Consider the following 18,552-nt stretch of genomic DNA (forward strand, 5'->3'; position numbering starts at 1 on the left):
AAGGGTCATCCCTTCCATCATCCTCGGCCGACATGACACAGCAAGGTAGAACACTTTGAGTATATATATATCATATCTTTGCTGAGGAAGGGAGAGGAGAAATACTTCCATGCTGACACACTAACGTGAGAGGCTGAGGTTCCTGCATGCAGACACTCCAGCACGCAGTGGTCTGACATCCCCACTGGTTGTCCATCTCAAGACCAAGATGGGGTCCTTCATTCTCTCACACCAGATAATGGGATTGCGTCAGCCTAGGGGAATTCTTGGGGCTATACCTCAATACATGCTAGGTACAGTTAGGTACATCTAGATTAAATTGCATCGTAGGAGTACGCATTATTATTGTCATATATTTATATGCTTGCATATATACATTGTTTTAGCACTATGGTAGAAATCTACCATCCATTTACTCTGTTGGTACTAATAATCATTTATATTTGTTTCTGTCTATGGTTCTTTCAGCACACCATTTTACAGAAAAATGACTCTGGTTCAATGAATGCTTATTGAAAACGTCCCCACCGTTTATTCTGTGTATTTCCCTGAGAGAAACTAAGCATGAATGACCGAGCCAAAAGTATGGTACTGGTCCACGATCCCTGATGGGTTAGGGTTGTCATGTTTGATAGTTGCCAGGAACTATTCTCTCCTTGGTAAGAGGAGTTCTCAGTGGCACTGTGAGCTAGCAGGTATACAGACGAACATCCCTGTGGTGGTGTCAGGAATCAGTCTGGACACCGATCCCACAGTCTATGTTGTCTAAATGCACAGATCCTATATAGATTTATAGGAACTACATGACATGGCGCCATCGACATTTGTTTGGTACTTATTTAAGGGTCAAATCTGAGTAGTTCAGTCGTGCTTTCTCAGAGACTCCTATTCACATAAAGCCAGAGATGTCTGTAGTGGGAAGGGAAAAATCGTCCACAGCTAAGTAGGCATATGCTATGTATTGACTGTAGGTTTAATCAAGCTTGAAGGATAAATAGTTCCCTATTGTGTATAAAACCGTATCTCAGTTTCCTAGAAACTTTTTCAACCATGGCTGATGAAGACATTGCTGCGCCAGCGCTACGTGCAAATGCAGCAAGGGAAGTAGTGCAGGAAGGTGCTATAAACATTTCAGAAACTGTCAGAACAGTCCTTACTTTAAAATTAGCAGAATTTGTAGTAACAGAAAGACGTGGGACTGCAACCTTTGTGATTGAGGCACACAAGTTATACAGGACAGAGGTATTTTATTAATGGGTCAATTTCCCACCAGCATATGCACTCACAAATACATTTCATTCATACACTGAAGATGAAAGACGAGAGGAATATTGTCCAAACGAGGACATTGCAGTTCCGCTCACTTACCAGGAGCACATAAACTGGATTAAAAGTGCCTTCCCATACACAACATATAAAGTAAGACTTGGTCAGCTTGGCATAGATGGAGTGACTTGGCAGGTCCTAGTGGCTTACACACCGCATCCAGACATTGACACAATACCGGTAGCAGACTTACTTCCACTTTACAAAGAAATAATAGAACTTTACTGGAATCTGACACCGTTCATTATGAGAACACTCATACTTCAGCGAACAAGGGATACACCAGCAGGACAAATGCAGTGGTCTGCAACTAAAATAACTCTACAAACGCTGCATGCAGTTATGGGTAAAATGCCCACTAAACGTTAACAAACACCATTCTAGATATCTCAGAAAATCATACAGTTAAGGGAAGTGTTTCCACCCACAAGCCCTAAATGGGGATGAAATTGTTAGGAAATGTTGTCCAGGTACAACTATAATTGGGGAGGCAGCAGGGGTGGTGATACACCAATGCCTGAAGGATTTCACTCCTATACAACAAGAGCGTGAATTATCAAAGACACATGCCGAATTAGGTAGAGATAATTTGGAAGCTAGAGCAACAAAACCTCAACTCATGGATGGACCTGAAAAGGATAACACCAAGCAAGCACCTGATTCTTCCAAGAAGAAATGAGACAAGAAAATACAAAAGATAAGAGGGAATAGATTACAATCGAGAGGTGGGTCTCCTCAACAGGAGCCCTCCGAAATGAGGTACAACCTTAGGAATCGTGATAAAAAAAAAAACCTTACAGGTATCAGGATACTGATAAACTTTCCTTTTGTTCCTTTCAGGGTTCATCAAAACACTCCAAGAGGGAAGGTCGGTCAGAACACAGACAAGAAGAGCGTACAAAGTCCAGAGACACGCAACGCATTTCAGACTATAATATCAAAAAAGAAGATAAACCAAATTTTAAACCACAATTAAAAAAGAAGAGAGTGGCAGGTCTCAAAGTAAAAAATGCCAAGATTACTGAGGACTCAACTTTTGAACGGGGAATGGGCTCTGACGATACTAGACAGCGCAGCAGAAGTAACAATAGCTCACCAGAACTTGATGTAATATCTGGTGACAGCGGTGTTGAATGAATATATCATGGTGGAAACACCTGATTCAAGGGCAAGTGTCCCACATCAGTTACATGAAATAACTCTCCAAATGGAGAGGGACAAACCCAGATAAATTAAAGGTTTCTTTTGGGAGAACCTGACTTATGGCTATGACATCCATGTGGCTGAAAACGACTGGCTGCCTGAGATTGTTATGGAGTGCCCAAAGGGAGAAACAATAATTTTACTGGCTTTCTCTGACCTCGTTCCAGTATCACTAAATCAGTCATACACGCAGGAGTGTAGTAGTTTATTAGCATAGTTAATAAAAACTACTGCAATACAAAACATCAAAATGTAAAAGCAAATCTGCATACAATGTTAAAAACAGTATTCCATAATATGCATCTTTTATCTTTTTTAAATCGTTTATAAAATTAATATTTTGAGAGGTCCATAAATAAAAGTGCTGTTTGTGTTACGATAAACCATGAATCTGGTTTTGGCATTTTCTTGTCCACCACCCTCATGAACTTCACCAGACTACAATTCAGCTGTGGGTCATTAGGTGTAAAGCAGGCGAGAACTGCTCGTCTTCGTGATCGTATCCCATGCTGATTGAACTGGCATTTTAACAGACGCTTTCGTTCTTCGAAAATTTCATTGAAGGAACTCAGCAAATGCAGCAGATCCTCTGGCACTGAGCTGCATAGGCAGCAGGAGGAGCCCACTTATCCTTTAGCCAATGCGGAAAATGCTAAATACAAGCTAGCAAGCCCAATCTGTACTTTAAAAACATAATTTTAGTAGATTTTGTGCCAGATGTAGGTAGACAAATACCGGTCAGTAACGGCCGAAAATACAGAATTTCGGCCGTTACCGACCGGTATTTGGACAATGAGATGTAGGGGGGCATTTTACCGATTCAGTAATTTACCGAATCGGTATTTTAAGGAATCGGTAAATTACCAATTTCTTAAAATACCGAATTGGTAAATTACTGATTTTGCTATGTAGGGAGCACTCAAATGAGTGCTTTTCCCCTTTTAATATTCATTATTTACCACCAACTACAGGTTGGTGGTAAATAATGAAAACCTTGGAAAAAGCATTTTTTTTGCTTTTCCAACAGTGCCATGTTGCAGACATACATGCCCTTAGGGCATGTATGTCTGCAACATGTGCACCCATATACAATTGAGGGGTGCAACAGGGTGTCAAAGTGACACCCTGCCACCCTTCAATGTTTCCCCCTTTTACCGAATCGGTATTTACCGATTCGGTAATTGGCATTCATTCCTATGGGCCTCCAGGCCCATAGGAATGAATGGCAATTACCGAATCGGTAAATACCGATTCGGTAATTACCGAAACTTACCGATTCGGTAATTTTTTACAAAAAATGACCTACATCCCATTTGCCTGTATTTTAATACCGAATCGGTATGATTCGGTATTTAAGAATCGGTAATCTGTGATTACCTACATCTGGCCCTTAGTGTAGCCCAAATCAAGGTAGTTCTGTGGTGCTGGTGTGGAATACGAGCACAAGGTCTTCCAGCCATGTGACCTTTTCGTGAGGGATGCCTTGTCCTCAAACCACGAGAGATGTTTAATCGTCTTCCAGAGTATCCCAGAGTTGGTTTAAGCCAGTATTCGCCAGACTGCTTTTGAGGTACTTGACAGCTGGTTAGGCTGAGTGTTGCTCTAACTCCTTCCATAGGTATTCATTTGAAGTTCCTTGGATGGATTACAGCACTTTGTCCCAGGTAGTTATGTACGCCCCCTGTCTTGCCAAGAACTGTTTCTGAACGCCAACCTCTAGCATGATTTGAGCTGGTGAAGTATGTTTGGGCAAACCAAGAATAATCCTGTATGCAGATATGACTGTATTATCTAGAGTTTTTGCATCTCTGCCTCTCTGTACTTCACTACCATAAGCGATTGTTGGAAGGAGTTTGGCACGTATCACTTGAGCCAGAGGTAGGAGCGACGGGCCGGTTAGTTTATTGATTAGTGTTTTTCAAGAGATTGCTAAGGCGAGTCCTTTGCCTCTGATGCTGGTTTTCTGTAAAGTAAAATGTCCGCCTTTATCGATTTTTAATCCTAGATATTTGTATACTGATGTATCCTCGATACGTGTCTTGTCCCAAAACCAGGTAAACGATTTTTTCCTGTTTTTGCTGATTGCCATTGTCTGCGTTTTCTCAAGATTTATGGTCAGTTAATTTGCTTCAGAATAGCCCTGTGTAGCGTTCGCAAGATGTTGCAGACCTACTTGTGTATGGCTAAATAGTACTATATTGTCCGCATAAAGGAGACACAGTAGTGATAGCCCACCTAACCTGGGAGCGGGAGAGTTACAACTATTTAATATTGCGACGAGATCCGCTAAAAACAAGTTGAATAATGTGGGGCTAAGATACAACCCTGTTTGAGCCCTTTGTTGGTTAGTATGCGCCTTGACAGTAGTGACCCATCACCCAGCTTTATCTGGACCCATGTGTGCGTGTGGGGGCTGATCAGCAAGTGTAACAGAGACCTTGGTATCCCCCAGTTGCTCAGTTTAGACCATAGGATGTTCTGCTTTATATGGTCAAAGGCAGCCTTGTAAACTATAAAGCAGGAATGAATGGGCATTTTAGTTGATTCTGCCTTATCTATTAGCATTCCCATGGTTAGGATATTTGTGGTTGTCCGACAGATTTAGCAAAACCAGTCTGGTTAGCTGGGATTAAAGAATTTTCTGTGACTCAGGCCTGCAGCTCCTCCAAGAGTGTACCTGCAAAATACTTTGCCTCATTGCCTTAAGGGCCACTAATTGATAATTCTTTGGGAGCGATGTGTCCCCTGACTTAAATATTGGAGAAATAATTGATCCCTTCCAGGAGCCAGGCAGTCTGTTAAAATATCTTATTTCCAAAAACAGTGGTCCAATTGCTGCTGCCCATTCATTCTCATCTTGTTTATAAAGGATGGGTCGAATTCCGTTCGGGCCTGGCGCCCCCTATCTCCTTCCTTTTCTAATTTGGTGCTTAATGATGTTTTGTGTGCTTGTCAGACCATCATTTATTGATAATGTATTACCATTAGGTTTGCAGGTGCTCAGATGGACTGTATGTGCTTTAGTTTTTAATCATGCCTTTTGTCGCATTATCAGTTTTTGTCTCCAAATTAATAGATTCCATATCTTGATTAAAGTGATTCCTAAGGTAGCTTGCCCATACTTCTTCTGTAATTTTAGAGGAAACTCCATCCTGCAAAGGTTTTGTAAATTGGTTTATGGTTTTCCAAAATCTTGCAGTATTGTTCTGTCTGGTGTCAGCGTATAGTTTTGCCCAAAGACTGTCCTCCTCAGATCTGTTGGCTTACCATTTTTGTTTTTTCAGCATTACCTTTAGCTTCTGTAATAGATCAAATTTCACTGTATCTGTTTGATTAAGCCGAAGTTGTCTCATCGTTTGAACAATTGATTTTTTTGTGCCCCATGATCTTCTCTTTATATTCTTGTGGGACTTACTTCATGCTCCTACGGCCCGTTTGGACCGGTGGATTAGTTCTTGTAGCATAAGCTGCCATAGATTTTGTAAATTGCTCCCATTTATCGACTTCACTTGAACTGGTTCTAGTATTAAAGTCCTGTTTTGCATTTTCCAGCATTGTAACGTCGGTCACTGCTGCAAACTTAATCTTTTAAGATTGATGGTATAAACTGATTCTTTAGGAGCCAAATATCGCTCAAATTTGGGCTTGTTTACTTTAAGCGCAATTTCTTGGGGGCGGTGATCACTGTCAGCTTTATCACTCATCTGAAATTAAATCATGTGTTGAAATAGAGGCTGGTATTGTATTAATTGTTGTTGAATAATGTGTTGTAGCTGGGGGGGTTGTCTTCCATTTATTGCTCTGATATTAAAATGTTCGAAATACTCTAATATCTGTTTCCCTATTTTGGTTTGTGTGAATATTCGCAGCTTCCCTTGTAATGGGATATCCCAAGTTGAATTTTGCAATAGAATGTCTTCATCTAATGAAGTTCCCAGAAGATTAAGGTTAAAGACCCCAGTAAGCATAAGATCTGTTGTGGATTTTTCCCATATGCACACCTCCAAAAAATTGCATAGTTCCTTCGCTGCCTTTGTTTTCCTTTTTGGATGGATGTAGGCATTGATTAAAGTAAGATCCATGCCGGCTTTGCCTGGTGTTAATTGTGAGGTGAGTAAGTTTACTGCCATTGTCACTGAAGAAGTTGGTCCAACTACCTTGGCTATGTGTACACTTGTGACTGAGACGTAGGTGACTAGCCCGCCTTGGAGGTGACTATATTGTGCACAAGTAAAGAAACTTAAAAATCCCTGAAGGTGCAGAGGGTCTATTTGCCATGTTTCTTGCAATGACATGATGTTGAAAGATCTTTTGTAGCTAAAAAAGTCTAGGACAGTCATTTTGTTTGCTAAACCGTTTACATTCCATGATCACATTCGTAAATGATCATGCTTACTTGATCTTACTTGTGAACTGGTGTTTCGTCAATTTGTTTGATTATTTATTGTTCTAGCAATCCATCTTAGCTCTGTTAACCAACTTGGTGACATTGTGACATCTTGGTCGCTTCTGTCATTACTAGGGTTTTTCTCAGTACTCATACTGCAGTTCCCTAACGTTCCTCTCCACACCGATATTCCAGGTCTATTTACAGAAGCCTGAACTCCCACTATTGCGAAGTTAGCAAGTCAGGATATCCTGGCTTTATATACGGAGTAATTGTCATCCCCTTGTTTTTAAATGTATGAGCCTCTACTAATATTTTTTGTACAATTGATGGCGTTGTCCATGTTGTTTTCATTTTTTCAACAAGGGGTGGTGATGGACAGAGTCTCTGAATTAAGCAGAGTACTCTCACCCAGTCAAGAGATCAGGGCTAGATCCAACACCGTTTTTTAGCTCATTGCACCATCCCAGTTTCAGAACCTGGCTGTATCCAAATTAGTCTGTCCCTGGCCCAGTGCATCATGGGAACAGGGCAGACCAGACTACAAAAGCCAATTCTTACACTGGGAAGGAAACAAGCTTCCGGGGACCGGTTTCTGGCATTACAGCCGTCTTCGGCCCGGCTTGCTTGAATCCTGATGGTGCAATGAGCAAGGGACTCACATCTGAGTATACCCTTCCACGCTTAGGGTGGACAAAATTATTTACAACAAGGGGTGGTGATGGACAGAGTCTCTGAATTAAGCAGAGTACTCTCACCCAGTCAAGAGATCAGGGCTAGATCCAACACCGTTTTTTAGCTCATTGCACCATCCCAGTTTCAGAACCTGGCTGTATGCAAATTAGTCTGTCCCTGGCCCAGTGCATCATGGGAACAGGGCAGACCAGACTACAAAAGCCAATTCTTACACTGGGAAGGAAACAAGCTTCCGGGGACCGGTTTCTGGCATTACAGCCGTCTTCGGCCCGGCTTGCTTGAATCCTGATGGTGCAATGAGCAAGGGACTCACATCTGAGTATACCCTTCCACGCTTAGGGTGGACAAAATTATTTACAACAAGGGGTGGTGATGGACAGCGTCTCTGAATTAAGCAGAGTACTCTCACCCAGTCAATAGATCAGGGCTAGATCCAACACCGTTTTTTAGCTCATTGCACCATCCCAGTTTCAGAACCTGGCTGTATGCAAATTAGTCTGTCCCTAGCCCAGTGCATCATGGGAACAGGGCAGACCAGACTACAAAAGCCAATTCTTACACTGGGAAGGAAACAAGCTTCCGGGGACCGGTTTCTGGCATTACAGCTGTCTTCGGCCCGGCTTGCTCGAATCCTGATGGTGCAATGAGCAAGGGACTCACATCTGAGTATACCCTTCCACGCTTAGGGTGGACAAAATTATTTACAACAAGGGGTGGTGATGGACAGAGTCTCTGAATTAAGCAGAGTACTCTCACCCAGTCAAGAGATCAGGGCTAGATCCAACACCGTTTTTCAGCTCATTGCACCATCCCAGTTTCAGAACCTGGCTGTATGCAAATTAGTCTGTCCCTGGCCCAGTGCATCATGGGAACAGGGCAGACCAGACTACAAAAGCCAATTCTTACACTGGGAAGGAAACAAGGTTCCGGGGACCGGTTTCTGGCATTACAGCCGTCTTCGGCCTGGCTTGCTTGAATCCTGATGGTGCAATGAGCAAGGGACTCACATCTGAGTATACCCTTCCACGCTTAGGGTGGACAAAATTATTTACAACAAGGGGTGATGATGGACAGAGTCTCTGAATTAAGCAGAGTACTCTCACCCAGTCAAGAGATCAGGGCTAGATCCAACACCGTTTTTTTAGCTCATTGCACCATCCCAGTTTCAGAACCTGGCTGTATGCAAATTAGTCTGTCCCTGGCCCAGTGCATCATGGGAACAGGGCAGACCAGACTACAAAAGCCAATTCTTACACTGGGAAGGAAACAAGCTTCCGGGGACCGGTTTCTGGCATTACAGTCGTCTTCGGCCCGGCTTGCTTGAATCCTGATGGTGCAATGAGCAAGGGACTCACATCTGAGTATACCCTTCCACGCTTAGGGTGGACACAATTATTTACAACAAGGGGTGGTGATGGACAGAGTCTCTGAATTAAGCAGAGTACTCTCACCCAGTCAAGAGATCAGGGCTAGATCCAACACCGTTTTTTAGCTCATTGCACCATCCCAGTTTCAGAACCTGGCTGTATGCAAATTAGTCTGTCCCTGGCCCAATGCATCATGGGAACAGGGCAGACCAGACTACAAAAGCCAATTCTTACACTGGGAAGGAAACAAGCTTCCGGGGACCGGTTTCTGGCATTACAGCCGTCTTCGGCCCGGCTTGCTTGAATCCTGATGGTGCAATGAGCAAGGGACTCACATCCAGACATGAGTCCCTTGCTCATTGCACCATCAGGATTCAAGCAAGCCGGGCCGAAGACGGCTGTACTGCCAGAAACCGGTCCCCGGAAGCTTGTTTCCTTCCCAGTGTAAGAATTGGCTTTTGTAGTTTGGTTTGCCCTGTTCCCATCATGCCCTGGGACAGGAACAGACTAATTTGCATACAGCCAGGTTCTGAAACTGGGATGGTGCAATGAGCTAAAAAACGGTGTTGGATCTAGCCCTGATCTCTTGAATGGGTGAGAGTATTCTGCTTAATTCAGAGACTCTGTCCCTCACCACCCCTTGTTGTAAATAGTTTTCATTTTTTCAGCATCCATTTCATCCTTGTCTTTGATGAATTCGATCGAAGCCAAGTCCAAAGTTGGCACTTCTTTCAGAGAGGAAATATGAGATAACAGCCATAGAATATTACCTCTGTTCAGGATGTCGTGCCTACCTTTATAACACTTGTTTCCTTCCTTGAGTCGTCTGAGCTGATGGTCCCTTTATTATCTCGACATAATGGTATAGGCTCATGACTTCGTGTTTTTGATAATGCCTGACGGTTGGAAGATTCTACTTTCTCTCTCTCACTCTGAGGTATTAATTGTTGTCTTGGTTTAGACAATTGGCCTAAAACTCTCTGCCAGGGGAGATCTTGCATGGTTCCTGGTTGTTCTGCAGGTGCCAGGGATCCTTGTCTCTGATGGGCCCTTGTATGTATTATTGGTGTTGCCTGAATATTGTAGGCCGGTTGATTGTAATTTGTCTCCTTATAATCGCTCCCTTTTGTTTCACCTAGTTCCCTAATCTGTGAGCATTGGTCGTTGTGATTCTTTAGGTTTATTACCGAAGTGTTATCACCATTTGTTTGATTGATGAGGAAATGAGTTGTTGTATTGCTCTATTGTGGTACCTTCTTATCGGTTCAAAAGATTCATTTTCCTCTTTGATCATTTTAGGGATCATGCTAGACCTTTTTCGGTGAGGGGCTTCTAGTTCTTCATTCCTAGCGTTCCCGAGTTCTTGCATTTTCTCAGTTATTTGCAATGCTCTGTTGACAGTCTGATGTGTTCCTCTTGCTGCTTCTGTATTCAGTCTGGGGACCCCTACTGAATTGTTGTATTTTCAGGCGTTAGAACGCTTTGTACTAATGATGACCGAAAGAGGTGCATGAATCCATCCTTATTTAAATTTAATTTTTGATTTCCGCCTTTTCGTCTTTTTGCTCGCCTTTGCTTTGCATTAATTCTTTTGTGTAATTTATCTCCCGATAGGGCATCAGACATTTGGCCTACTAGTGTTTTAGGTTTACTACCCTCTGTTCCTATAACTGATTGCACTGGGTTTTCCTTTGTCATGGAATTCCGTTTATAATAGATTTTGGTTGAGTGTGTTTCTGTTGATTCATGAATTTCTTTTTCCGGGTGACCCTCAGAGGGTTGGTTATTTGGGCACTGCAGAGCCTTTTTGAGTTGTGTACACAGATCACTCAGCATTACTGGGAGGAAGGCCAATTTGTCAATAATTGGGCCACATTTGCAATTTAAATTAATGTTTCGTACGATTGTCTTTAATGTGCCAAACTTTCCGTCGATAGCAACCACAAAGACAGCCGGAGTGTCTAGCAGCGTTAGTTGAGTGTACATCTTGTCAGATTGGTATTGGAGGGCCTCTACCAGGAGTTGCCCTGTTTTTAACAGATTTGGCCAAGCACTTCCATAATTTGTATTTTGTGGTGATCCATCTTGACTTCCTAGGTTTATAGCAGCATTTTGCTATCCATTAGTCACCCCCGCCGCCTGATCTTCCTGATTGCCTTCAGTTGTCGTTTTAGAAGTGTTTGCGGGAAGGCCACTCCTACACTTGTCTTGAGAATAGGCGGCCATAAGGTCCTCCCACTCTTCCTTCCCCAAGTATGAAGAGGCTTCTGTGTTCTCCATGGAGTGAGTTGCTGGCCTGTTTTCTTTTTGTTGCTGTAATGCGATCCTAATGGCATTTTGTACTCTTGATCATTCTGTGTTGATACTGGAGATGCCGGAGAGAGTTCTTTTTCGCTCCCTCTTTCCTCATATATTTGTACTTTATGTTCCCAGGCTGCTTTGTTACCTCTGGGCTTCTCTGTTCACAGATCATTGGTACGTCATTTGTAGCACAGTTGCCTATTACATTTCTACTGTGAAGTGATCCTCTGGCCATAGGCATTTCATGTATACCTATTTGTCCTTCACTAGACCATCCTCAGAGATTTTGCGTTCTTCCTTAGACCTATGTACTTGGATTAGTCCAGTGTCAATTGCAGCTTTCTTGACTGGGGTTTTAGTGTCCTGAGCCGCCAGTGACTTGTAACATTGTGGAGTCGAAGTTACTTGTGGTGGTCAGCCAACTAACGTACTTGAGCTTTCCTTTTTATAAGTGCTTCTCAGCGAACCAGTAAATTGTAATGGCTGGAGAGGTGACTGAAAGCCCGGAACTTCTCTGGCATTCGAAAGGAGAGTGTTCCCGCATTTTTTTAAAAGCAACATTACGTGAAAATATTTGGTTGAAAAAGAGTTTGGCAGTTTTTTTATTTTTCTGGTTTTGATGGGTGCTCATTCGCTTGTTCGCTTGAAATGTTTTTATCTGTAGTTATTTCAATTAAGTGGCAGTCACACTGTACTGCTGGCCTGGTTTTAGTTGGCGGTTCTTCCCTGGAACCTTCTAGCATCTTAGCAGTCCGCTTACGCTTTTTTGTAATTCCTTTGACCGTCGGTCCTCCTCGTAGACCGCCTGACCTCATACCTTGCTTTACTGGGCTTTATATTTTTTATTAATTAATTAATTAAATAAGCAGAATAAGTAGAACCTTTAGGCAACTTTCCAAGAGACCTTTGAAGTACTACACATTTTGAGGGTTTGTAGGGTTTGGGGGGTTTGGAGGGTTTTGAGAGTTTTGTTTTCCAGTCTTTAATATCTGAATTTATGATAAAATTATGATGCTTCCAACCCAGCACAGCACATCACAACGCAGCGCCCGTTGATATTCCCAAGGCAGCCCTTGTTTACAGACCGCCCTTCCTCAATGTAGTTTGGAGGATAACCTGTGCTAGGAGCTGAGACCCCCTTTATTACCTACCTAAGTTTCAGATTATTTTTCCATTCTTTGATGTGCAGTCAACCACCTCCTGCAGGGTGATCTTTTTCTCAGACTCTCATTTTGATTATTTGCTGGATTAGCGCTGTTTAACACTATTTTCATCCTCTGTTTTCACCACTTCTCCGCCCTACAATGGTGAACGATACAGTGGTTTGGAAAATGCCACTGACAATTCTCCCTCTTGCCTGCCTGCCCTCCTGTCATCGCTGTTAGCAGGAACCTTTGGGCTGTTGGGAGTAGAATGCCATTGGGCTGTTGAAGAGAGGGGGGCCAAGGAGAAGCGGAGAGCGGCGGAGCAGTGGAGCAGGAATATGTGAAGTATTGGAAGTATGGGAAGCCGGGGGAGAACCTACGCTCTGCTCAACCTGGCTCGACCCTTCTCAACCCTGCCCAATGTAAGTTTGCAGCAGTTACCACCTCCCTTGCGAATAAATATTCAATTCAATTTAAAGCGGGTGCGCCGTACTCACCAGTGTCTCTCTCTCACTTGAACTTGGGGGAGTCCCGGATTTGTAGGCTTTGTATGCTGTAGCTGCTCACCATCTGCCTGGCAGCCTAAAAGCCTGCGTTTCCTGCCAACCCCTCACCGCTCCTCACTGTACAGCAATGATAATGCCGGTGATGACGGTGTAGGCAAGTGATGGGAGCAGGCAGTGGAAGCAGGTGGCAGTAACAGACAGCCTGACCTACCTTCACCTCTCGCCTCTCAAATCACAGCTCACCGCTCCACCGCTTCAGCTTCAGCAGAGCTGTGCAAAGCTCTTGCCTCTCAGTTCACAGCTCAGCACTTTGCCACTTCAGCTTCAGCAGAGCAGAGCTACACACATGTCGAAATCCTAGACCCACCACAGCTCTCGCAGTACCCCCATGGCTCCCGTGGTTCTTGGAGCTCCGGTGGATCCGGCAGGTTCGGATCTGGATTCTGCAGAGCAGAGCTACACACGGATCGTAATCCTAGACCCACCGCGGCTCTTGTGGCTCTAGTGGTGCCGCCACGGCTCCCACGGGTCTCGGTGGATCTGGCAGATTCTGATCTGGATTCTGATTCGGCTCACACAGCTCCTGTGATTCCAGGTCTCCCACGGCTCAGCTCTCCCAGCTGCACTGCACAGCACTGAGCTTTCTCCAAACCCGGAAACAGAGCCTTGTTGCAATTACTGTTCAGGAACTTCTTCTTGCATTAGACATATAGAGGAAGTCCTCTTTTGTTCTCTACTCTGCTTTGAACTGGTAAAGGAAGAGTAGCCGCAAAAGAACACGCAGGAGTGGGTAGTAGCACATGCTCCACCTTTGTATCACAACCATGTTGGGTGGGATGCTGAGTTACAGCACCATGTAATCCCAGTTAAAACTACTCCAACTCCACAGAGACAATACCCTATTAAACAAGAAGCAAAAAAGCAAGTCAAGGAGATCTTAGACCAACTTGAATACCAAGATGTAATAGAGGATTGCAATAATCCTTTGTTTCCCGTAATGAAACCTGACATTTCATACCATCTAGTTTTAGACTACAAACATTTGAATACACGCACAAAGACATTTTGCAGTACATAATGCACACTGTGCCGTTCAAAACAACACTAGACATCTCAAATGGATTTTTCAACCAAAACCTACCACCCGAGAGTAGATATTTAACAGCATTCTCAGCCGTAGGCTCTCAGGGTAAATTTTGTTGACTACCCCAAGGGTATAAGAATAGCCCTGGGTTGTTCTCAGCTACGGTAACAGAATTACTCCAACATTTCGATGAAGAGGCATTGTCCTATGTAGATGATATTTAACTGATGGATGATGATTTATTGGATCATTTGACCAGGGTGAGCAACATCATTTTGGGGTTCGCCTCTGAGGGCTACAAATTCAACTTTAAAAAATCTAAAATACCCCACCTCAATGTCCTGTTTTTGGATATGAGTTGTCAAGTGAAGAAAAAAGCCTAGCAGCTCACTTTTTAGAAAAGTGCACGCTACTTCAACCTCCAAAAACTCTGAAAACATACAATCTATATTGGGATTCCTAAAATTTGGCAGAACATACATTTAGGATTAAGCAGGAAAAGTGAAACCTTTCTTCGATTTAATCAGACCAGATTTTTCAATTAGACATTGGATACAGGAACACACGGATATCTTTGTTTCTTACAAGCTGACACGATAGCTTCCAAAAACCTACACACACATGTAAATACCACAAATCTGGTGATCTGTGTAATCGCGGGTCAATCAGTGTACATTTATCTAATCTTCAATGAAGGCGAAATGGTACCCATAGCATACAAATCACACAAACGTTGAAATGTGCTTTGCTTCTACAGAGAACATTTTGACAGCAGTACAAACTGCTGGGAGAGAAAGAGCACTGGCTCAGGGGAAATGAATAATTGTTGTGACTCCAGTACTGGCCTTAGAAGCTGTTACAAAGGCAAGCGTTCGAAATGCTAAAGTGCTACATCCATGATGGATGCAATGGGCTAATTCTCTCACTGCAACAAATGTAGGCTACCAGTTTGATTTCCTATTAAAAACACAAGCATTTTTGCAGTACGAACAAGAATATCTTCTAAAGAAGGAAATAATGCCTCTGGATCAGTATGAATATATTATTTACACTGACGGTTCTGCTCAGCCTGCCAGAGGAAGTAAACAGCAATGCAGCACAGCTTGTGCGATTGTGAAAGGACGTATGCAGAAAGGCAAGATCCATCCTAGCAGTATGAAGATACAGTCACTAGGGGATTTAACGGCACTGCTGGCAGAATTAAAAGCCCTAATAATGGCACTGATAAATACGGATCAGGAATTCCCCACACTTATACGATTCGATTTACTGTGTCTAGTCTTACAATGAATATCTACACTACTGGGATTGGAATGGGTTTAAAGACTCAAAGGTTGCACAATAAAGCACAAATTGCTTTGGGAACAAGTGACAAAGCTGAAAGAAATGTTGCCAAAAGCTCACGTGATACACACGCTGAGTCATCAACGTGATGGCATTTATGTTGAAGGGAATTTATTGGCTGATGAAGCCGCCAAGGTAACTGTGCAAACTGCTGCCGTAGCTGCAATCACTCATTCTAGTATGAGAATAGATGGAGACATAATGGTAGCTGTCATTGCTTCATGCAAAAACAGCTCAGCTGTAACAAAAAGCTTTCAACTCAAGTACTCCTGCAAGTTAGATGCAAAAAATATTCTGTATGCTCAAATTCCAGGAGTGGGTTATAGAGTAATACCAAATATAGATAGCAGATGAAGTTTAAATCTAGCTGCACACAAGGGCCTGGGTTCTGCACATGCAGGGATTACAGCAACAGTTTATCTACTGAAACAATGCTATTGGTGGCCATGTTTAACAGAACAAACAAAAGCATTTGTTCATAATTGCGACATCTGTCAGCAGATGAAGGGTTCCATGGTAGCACGTCCGGCACAAACACCATTACTAATATCAGACAGACCTCTCTCCCCTGTGCCTAATTGGACCACTCTGGCCCCTTACAATCTGATGGAGCTTACAAGTTCATCTTGGTGGCAGTAGATTCATGTTCTAGATTCCTGTGGGTTTGACCTCAGCGCTCGGCTAATGCTCCAACTGTTATAAAAGATTTGCGAGTCCTCATAGAGACGTACGCAGTTGGCACATTACATTCTGAATGTGGCCCTGCGTTTAGCTCTAGGGCTTACAAGGAAGCCATGGGAAGTTTGGGTGTTGTATTGGGGTATTCCTCTCCATACCATCCAAGGGGAAATAAACCGGTACTTAAAGCAATCTTTAACACTAATGGTATTAGGCTTGGGTATTTGTTAGGTCAATCACCTATATGGGGACCAGTGGGCACTTAATAACATGCCAAAAAGTTCCCTAGGAGTTATCACCCCTTTCGAAGTCCTATTTGGGATGAGAATGTGGGTATCTGGTAGCACAGTGGCGGATGAAAAACCATTTGCCATCAATACACGTGTGGCTGTTTTACAGGAACTCAATGAATTCCCGGCACTACAAATCAACGTCCTAGTGAAATGCACTGCACTGGTGAGGTAAAATCAGAAATGGCAAGACCTACCTGGGTCCCTAAAGTCGGGGATCTGGTCAGCGAAAATATTGCAGACAAGTAAGAATCTGGGCCATCATATAGAACACATGTACCTGTCCTGGCTGTCAAAGGAACAAGAACAATACTTCTTCCGCTTCTTGCTGGCAAGAAAGAAAACAGATTTGTTTCCATTGATCTGATTAAACCACACTATGTGGCCCATCCTAAATAGCAGGCCACTTGGACTTCTGGGTAGCTGCCGCACTCCTCTCGCTACCATACAGGATGTTCAGACAGAAAGACTGATAACATTCGAAGTCTTCCATACGTAGTAATGAAGTTACCAACAATAAAATAGAACTCTTTCCTATGCAAATTGAACATCATCAAATTACGAGTGAAACACAGATATCAATTCAGCCTACCACCAACATCTACATCTAGATGCCTCTACAGGAGACATCTGACAGTTCAACAAAACCTGCTGAACTACCAAAGATAGATCGAACTGCACCTGGCTACTTTATTGATTTTCAATACCAAATGGGATGTGTCTCCGCACTCGTATATTCTCAATATATTGTACCAATTTGTATTGTTTTCAACTGCGTGATTGGTGCTTGATGTGAATCCCCCACTGAGCTTGTTGGGGGTACAAATAATGGTTCAAGAGAGTGTTTCCTGAGTCTCAAGATCCACAATCACATCAGCACTCGACATTAAATTTGTTCAAATTCAAAATAAAGGTATTCTCATATTATTCAAGTATTTGTTTTCATTTATTTTCCAAATGTATCATTATTGGATCATCATAACTTTCATCATTTGCTTAATTCATTTCTTAGTCAATCTGTTTCATAATCAATTTGCCCGATGCATTTCGAGCTAACAGCTCTTCCTCAGGGGACTTTTCATCTGAAAAAATATGTCAAACCATGTATGGGTACATCGCAAAATATGCCGTTTTACTTCAACATCAATATTTATTTTCCGGTCCCCGGTTTGCATGTCAATGCTGTACTCTGACTCTGTGTCACCTTATACCCCTTTACATAAAAACCTCTAGCTTAGTGAGATCTATTCTGCATCACATGCATGGTGATATATATTCGGTGTGATATTTCTTACTAGTGTTCATCACCAACCGTTTACTCGTGTACTAACCTGGGCAGTTCATATATTTTTCTAGAGCCCCAAACTGTAACGACAAAATGTAAATACAATGTCACCTTCGACTATAATATAATAGCGTGTGATTAGAATGGCTAAGTTGACTAATGTTCAAAGCTTTCAACTGTCTCTAGTTCTTACCGTGCGTGTAAACACCTGCGGCGTATCTGTTTCCCTTCGTAGTCTATGGCGTGCGTCGCTCTATCCTGGTTTATTGATTTGACACATTTTCTCTGGGTCCAATTAAATCTTAGTCACCGCCATCTCCAGTTTCCTGCAAAAACCAACTTCATGAGTTCTACACTTTTCTGAAAAAGACATACCTAGTCTCACCATGGCTACAGCTCTGGATAATATCTGGAATGCTGTTCCTACAGTTCTGTTTTTTTCTTACTAGTGAATGGACACTATCTCCCAGAACGCTCCGCAGTATCAGATGTGAACTTGGTTTTGAAACCTCATATGTCATCTCATCATGAACAAAGAGACCTGTCCTATGTGAACATTACATCAGTTCCAGTTTCTGATGGAATAGTTTGGGACAGAGTTTCATATGATGTGTTTGGTCCCACTGAACTTTTGAAAACACCACATGTATTCAAAATGTCTTTAAATTATATCATTATCTCCAGTACATATTCTAACCCTTTTTTAATTTTTTTATTGACTCAATCCATGTCACAAATACATATCATATCAGTTATGGTCAATACATACAAATTAACCCAATACCATTCAGTACCTTGCCAGCAACAGAACACATACAAAAAAAGAACATATTTCAATCATAATATCCTCATGCTATCAGAATTCAACAATTATTTCATATATTGTATCATAGATTCTCATATCTGTATCCCACATTTTTGCCGTCTGGTTGACTTCTGA

General features: G+C 42.6%; 1 protein-coding gene across 4 annotated transcripts in view; it reads right to left on the bottom strand.

Annotated features, from left to right (window-relative positions):
* Positions 1–18,552, bottom strand: part of LOC144753257 (uncharacterized) — a 72,382-nt gene that overhangs the window by 1,418 nt on the left and 52,412 nt on the right. For 3 of the 4 annotated variants that reach the window (XR_013594269.1, XR_013594267.1, XR_013594266.1), the window contains 2 exons: positions 17,806–17,938; positions 17,659–17,692 (listed from right to left, as the gene is read on the bottom strand). The gene's annotated coding sequence lies outside the window, so the exon portion shown is untranslated. The remainder of the gene's footprint in view (positions 1–17,658; positions 17,693–17,805; positions 17,939–18,552) is intronic. The other variant, XR_013594268.1, reaches the window with a different exon arrangement.

Source organism: Lissotriton helveticus, chromosome 5_1 (assembly GCF_964261635.1).
Source record: "Lissotriton helveticus chromosome 5_1, aLisHel1.1, whole genome shotgun sequence".
In the NCBI taxonomy this organism is placed as follows: domain Eukaryota; kingdom Metazoa; phylum Chordata; class Amphibia; order Caudata; family Salamandridae; genus Lissotriton; species Lissotriton helveticus.